The sequence below is a fragment of the Pinus tabuliformis genome, chromosome 7 (assembly GCF_031772625.1).
Source record: "Pinus tabuliformis cultivar Carrire ecotype Pingquan chromosome 7, CPIR1, whole genome shotgun sequence".
Classification (NCBI taxonomy): domain Eukaryota; kingdom Viridiplantae; phylum Streptophyta; class Pinopsida; order Pinales; family Pinaceae; genus Pinus; species Pinus tabuliformis.
This window is the reverse complement of record NC_142293.1, coordinates 1,399,809,603-1,399,816,285: the sequence shown is the minus strand read 5'-3', so window position 1 is coordinate 1,399,816,285 and position 6,683 is coordinate 1,399,809,603.

Here is a 6,683-nt window from a genome sequence, read left to right as displayed (position 1 = left end):
CGTGGGATCCTTTGTATCCCATAAGGAAGTGAATTCCGCTGCCTTCGAGAATCCTTCCTCCAACAAAGGAAATTGGCTATCCTCCACCAATTCCCATGCAGTGAGCACAATCAACAGCAACAACCAAGCGCAATGGAATGAATTGTTCCATCTTGGGCCTCTCGAGAGTTCACTAGGAACTCCTGATAGAGGTATCTTGACCAATTAAATTGTACGCATTTCATGCACTTTGCAACCAGGGAAACTACTGGCACCAGAATTTCAATCGCGCAGCATTTTTGCATCACTTTCCTTGCTAAAATTTGGGCAACGAATTGAACGGTCGAGTTTGTTATAGACATAATTGAATATCCTCGTGAATTCTTCATGAGGCTGTAATCCCTCTTCATTTTTTCTTTGAGGTCTCTTTCCCCAGTCTTTCTACCAAAATCCTTAGCCAAGTTCACGCTCTTATAAGATAGGTGCGTGATTCTGTGAATGAGCATATCTGTAATGGGGAAAGGCACTCCAAACCATAAACAACCATCATCCACCAGTGTGAGAAGCTGGTGCACACAAATTGTGTTAATTAGGGTGCAGTGATAATGGGGCACCCACAGCAGATTGAGTAACCCTGAGTGCTCAACACTGTGGACCGATTCCTCTGTTTCCAACACTATAACACCTGATTCTATATAGTAGACCCTCCTCATATACTTATCCACTGGCAGGTTGGAAACCTAGTGTGATCTGTAAGGTCCTAATCCTCTATTTTCAACAGTGGGATCCTCGCAAGCCATGGACCTTCAAATGGGACCAGCTTAGGCAGTAGGGGCATGGATATGGTCAACGTCTCAGAATCTAGGTCCTTTGTGACCTTTTCTTTTCACTTTCACGAAGGGATATACTCAAGGAGCCTTTTAATGGGCTCCGCTCCTTCAGCATTATATCCTCTATTCCCTTGGCTTCTTCCACTTCCAGGTCCACTACCTTCTTAGGCTCACCTTTCTTCTACTTTTGTGTTTCGGTATGCTTTCTTAGGGAAGCACGGACCAACACTGGCTTCTTCTACTTATCCTTCTTTGATTTGGCTGGTTGGGTTTCTCTGGTAGGGGTAGGCTTCGACCTAGGCAACCTCAACATCGTAGGTACAGTAGCTGGAGCTTCCATACTTACAACTTCTAGGATAGATGTCTCAGAGGCAATATCGTCAGTACTCATAGCTTCAATAGGACTTGGTGAAAGCATTTTGTCAAGAATAAACTTCTTGTTTTTCTTAGAAAACTTAGGAAACGTGGGGCTTATGACTAAATCTTCCCAAGTCGATCGATTCATAAGAAGCACACAGCGAATTTCACTAAAAATGACTGACATGCATAATTTATAGGGGGTTTTGAATTCAAATTTGACTGTACCCCCCAAATTCTAACAATAAATTCTATTTTGGCAGAAAATTTGCAAAGATTTTTGCCTTACATACTGCCACCCCACTCCACTTAACTATCTTTTGGCCGTCAAGTCATGAATAGTAACTCCAACAGTTACTTTCTTGTTGTGCTGCATGGTATCTTTCTCTGTGGCATAGCTTCGCGGGCACAACTTTATGGGTTGTATCATCGTCATTCTCCGTGCAGCTTTCTTGCTATGTTATCCTCCAAACTGGGTAGTGTAGTTTATAGTCCCACGCTCCCTTGCAACTACCTAGAGCACTAAGATTATCCTGCTGTCATATAGTCATTGTGTAGGATCCCTTGTATACAACTTCAACCTACTGCCATTCACTCTTCCTGGGAAGGGTTTCCCATCTAACTTCGCGAGATGAACTGTGCCCCCATCTATAAATTTTTTGATAATATACGGCCCTAACCAATGCATCTAGAATTTACCTAGAAATTTAATGAATTTACTATCATATAATAGGCCAGATCATTTACCTTGAAAGTGCAAAGTTTGATATGGCAATCATGTCGTGCCTTTTCACATTCCTTCTATACCTGTTAATGAAATCCTGCCAAAAATCAATCCTATTCGAGCTCCATTAGCTGCACGAGACGTTCCTCCAAGGCCTCACGATCTGCCATATCCGTCAGGGCTGCTATGTGGAAACTAGGCACAATACAGTGCATCGACACTACAGCTTTGACCCCATAAACTAATTGGAATGACGTTTTCCCTGTTAGCTTGTTACAAGTAGTCCTATAAGCCTAAAGTACTGTAGGTATGCACACATCCCAGTCCTTCCATTGCACATTGCAGATCTTTGTCAATGCATTCTCTAGAATATTATTGAAGGCTTCAATAGTTCCATTGGCTTGTAGGTGATACGATGTATCTTCTGATGGTAGATAGGGAATTATTCAGTCAACGCGCTGACCATTTCATTTAGAAAGTGCGTACCTCTTTCACTCATCAACACTTTCGGGCAGCCAAATCATCTTAAGACATACTCGAATAAAAACTTTTCTGTCGTAGCCCCTGTATAATCCTTAACCAACCGTGCCTCCACCCATGTGGCTAGATACTTCATCGTGGTGATAATATAGCACACACCTATTTTCTTTCCTGGGGGTTGAATTGGCCCTACTAAATCAATTTCCATTTCCTAAATGGCTGCAAAGATACTTGAGGATGTAATGGCAATTCATCCCTTCACAATGGTCAAACCACAGATCTCTGAAATCCAATATCTTATCCCTGTACGGAGGGGATACTTGGAGTGAAATCCTTGCACTTGAAAGTGTTAGAATAAGGATAAAAAGAAGAGCCTCAGATCTTCATTCCTTCATCTGGCTCTTCTTTTTATCATCTTTCTCTAATCATCTTTCTCTTTTCCCTGATGATGGATCCCATTTGGGATTTGAAACGTTGGTGTAAAAATTCCATTACTGTGGGTTCTCTGGTCAAAAATTCAAAAAGCTCAAACCACAGATCTCTGAAATCCAATATCTTATCCCTATACGGAGGGGATACTTGGAGTAAATCCTTGCACTTGAAAGTGTTAGAATAAGGATAAAAAGAAGAGCCTCAGATCTTCATTCCTTCATCTGGCTCTTCTTTTTATCATCTTTCTCTGATCATCTTTCTCTTTTCCCTGATGATGGATCCCATTTGGGATTCGAAACGTTGGTGTAAAAATTCCATTACTGTGGGTTCTCCGGTCAAAAATTCAAAAAGCTCAAACCACAGATCTCTGAAATCCAATATCTTATCCCTGTACGGAGGGGATACTTGGAGTGAAATCCTTGCACTTGAAAGTGTTAGAGTAAGGATAAAAAGAAGAGCTTCAGATCTTCATTCCTTCATCTGGCTCTTCTTTTTATCATCTTTCTCTGATCATCTTTCTCTTTTCCCTGATGATGGATCCCATTTGGGATTCGAAACATTGGTGTAAAAATTCCATTACTGTGGGTTCTCCGGTCAAAAATTCAAAAAGCTCAAACCACAGATCTCTGAAATCCAATATCTTATCCCTGTATGGAGGGGATACTTGGAGTGAAATCCTTGCACTTGAAAGTGTTAGAATAAGGATAAAAAGAAGAGCCTCAGATCTTCATTCCTTCATCTGGCTCTTCTTTTTATCATCTTTCTCTGATCATCTTTCTCTTTTCCCTGATGATGGATCCCAATTGGGATTCGAAACGTTGGTGTAAAAATTCCATTACTGTGGGTTCTCCGGTCAAAAATTCAAAAAGCTCAAACCACAGATCTCTGAAATCCAATATCTTATCCCTGTACGGAGGGGATACTTGGAGTGAAATCCTTGCACTTGAAAGTGTTAGAATAAGGATAAAAAGAAGAGCCTCAGATCTTCATTCCTTCATCTGGCTCTTCTTTTTATCATCTTTCTCTGATCATCTTTCTCTTTTCCCTGATGATGGATCCCATTTGGGATTCGAAACGTTGGTGTAAAAATTCCATTACTGTGGGTTCTCCGGTCAAAAATTCAAAAAGCTCAAACCACAGATCTCTGAAATCCAATATCTTATCCCTGTACGGAGGGGATACTTGGAGTGAATTCCTTGCACTTGAAAGTGTTAGAATAAGGATAAAAAGAAGAGCCTCAGATCTTCATTCCTTCATCTGGCTCTTCTTTTTATCATCTTTCTCTGATCATCTTTCTCTTTTCCCTGATGATGGATCCCATTTGGGATTCGAAACGTTGGTGTAAAAATTCCATTACTGTGGGTTCTCCGTCAAAAATTCAAAAAGCTCAAACCACAGATCTCTGAAATCCAATATCTTATCCCTGTACGGAGGGGATACTTGGAGTGAAATCCTTGCACTTGAAAGTGTTAGAATAAGGATAAAAAGAAGAGCCTCAGATCTTCATTCCTTCATCTGGCTCTTCTTTTTATCATCTTTCTCTTTTCCCTGATGATGGATCCCATTTGGGATTTGAAACGTTGGTGTAAAAATTCCATCACTGTGGGTTCTCCGGTCAAAAATTCAAAAAGCTCAAACCACAGATCTCTGAAATCCAATATATTATCCCTGTACGGAGGGGATACTTGGAGTGAAATCCTTGCACTTGAAAGTGTTAGAATAAGGATAAAAAGAAGAGCCTCAGATCTTCATTCCTTCATCTGGCTCTTCTTTTTATCATCTTTCTCTGATCATCTTTCTCTTTTCCCTGATGATGGATCCCATTTGGGATTCGAAACGTTGGTGTAAAAATTCCATTACTGTGGGTTCTCCGGTCAAAAATTCAAAAAGCTCAAACCACAGATCTATGAAATCCAAGGTCTACCAGTTCTTTGACATGTAGCACATGCCTTACAATACGCCTTGGAATCCTTGTGTAGCGTTGGCCACCATAGAATTTCATGCAAAATATTCTGCGTAGTTGCCTTACCTACATAATGACCTCCCATAGCTCCCCCATGAGCTTCAGTGAGAATGCTATCCCACTCAAAATTAGGCACATATCTTCACAATATTTCATCAACAACCATCTTATACAAATTTCCCGCAATAACTGAAAAATTTGTTGTGTGTGTTAGAGTCGGTCTTTTCAGTCCTCCGTCGGAGAGCAAAACTCTTTCTGCATTTCATTTTTAGGTGTCTCACTCCACTCACCCAGCTACATTCTGCTAGGGGCATGCCATAATCTGACGGAAGGGTCTTGTCAGTCATTACCCCTTAGGCTCTGTACCTGTTGGCTCAGCGCTGTTCATCAAAGTTCATTAAATGACAGTCAATATTTGGTCTTTTGATGAGGCAAAAAATCATATCAGTCATAGGTCTAGGGTTTCATAAGTCATGTTTTCATAGAACCCAAACATGCCAGTAGGCCAGAGGGAGGTTCAACAAGTTTCATCTCTAGATTTTCATCATCCATAATGCTCAAGGGTGATTCCTCTTCAAAACTCTATTTTGAGGATGAAATCGTCAAATCAATGTTTATGATAATTATGTAAAGTTCTCCAACATGAAGCACTTGATAAGCTGGTTTTGGTCATCCTTTGCCAAATGCCATGATAGCTACTCCTGCAAAAAATTGCCAAAAATTTCATCATTTTAGTCAAAAATCCAAAAATAGAATGTGAAATACAGAGTTGTATTAAGTTGTGGAAAAAGTGCAAAAATGAAACATTACAAAGTGGGTTTTGAAGAAACAAAAATCAAACCCATGACTCTATGCCTTTATATATATTTTCTCATAAGAATCAAAGTCATTTTACATGCCAAGGTCAGAGAGAAATCATTTCAAAGGAATTTGGTGAGCCAACGCGCGTTTTGGGTGAGAATGAAGGTGTCTTGACAGGCGTGGCGCATACAGTTGGTGGCACAGCGCATTGGTCGCGTTCCTCCAATGCTAATTTTGATGGGTGCGGTGCATCGATAGCGCACGATGCATAGAAAGAGCAGCGCGGTGCATTGGTCGCGTTCCTCCAATGCTAATTTCGATGGGTGCGGCGCATCGGTAGCGCACGACGCATAGAAAGAGCAGCGCGGCGCATATAGTATAACACCCAAAAACGCCCGAAAATCCTCCAAATCGCCATTGAATTGCTTGAACATGCCAGGTAGGGTCGACATTTCGTGATTCATCCATTTTTGTGTGTCATATGATGGTGGTTTATAGTTCCAAATATTGAAACAAAATTTCCAAACCCTACCTCTAAAAGTCCTTATATCAATTGCTGTTAAGGGTTGTAAATTCATCATTTTGTCACCAAGTTTTCCCTTTCATCCCATCTGTCCCTTTTTCCTTATACCGTATCCCTTTGAAGGTCATTGCCCCCATCCCCTAAATTTACTAAACCCTTATCCCCAATTCCCTTTCACCCATTTTCCCAATGCAAAAACCCCAAACCCTACCCTATGCAAAGTTCCCAAACCCTCCTACACTGCCCTAAATAAAATCTATCCTAATACTCCTAATCCCTTCATATTTTCCCTCCCTAATAGTCCCTGTTACATTGCTCCTTTGGTGACAGATTTCAACATATCACAACAGCAGTCCAACACAGTCTTGCGACCAGAATTCATTTCTCCAAGTAGTTTTCATAACATCAATTATGTGATCCGATCATTCATCTGACTATGAGGAGGAAACTGACAGTGACTCACCCACGGAAGAACGTGCACCCCGGAGGCCTCACAAAAGTGGCAGAGATGTTAGAGAAGAACCGACTATCCTCATAGAATTATAGGCCTACCCTTTTGCCATCTCTTGTTTTCGGTTTCAGTCATGCTATGAG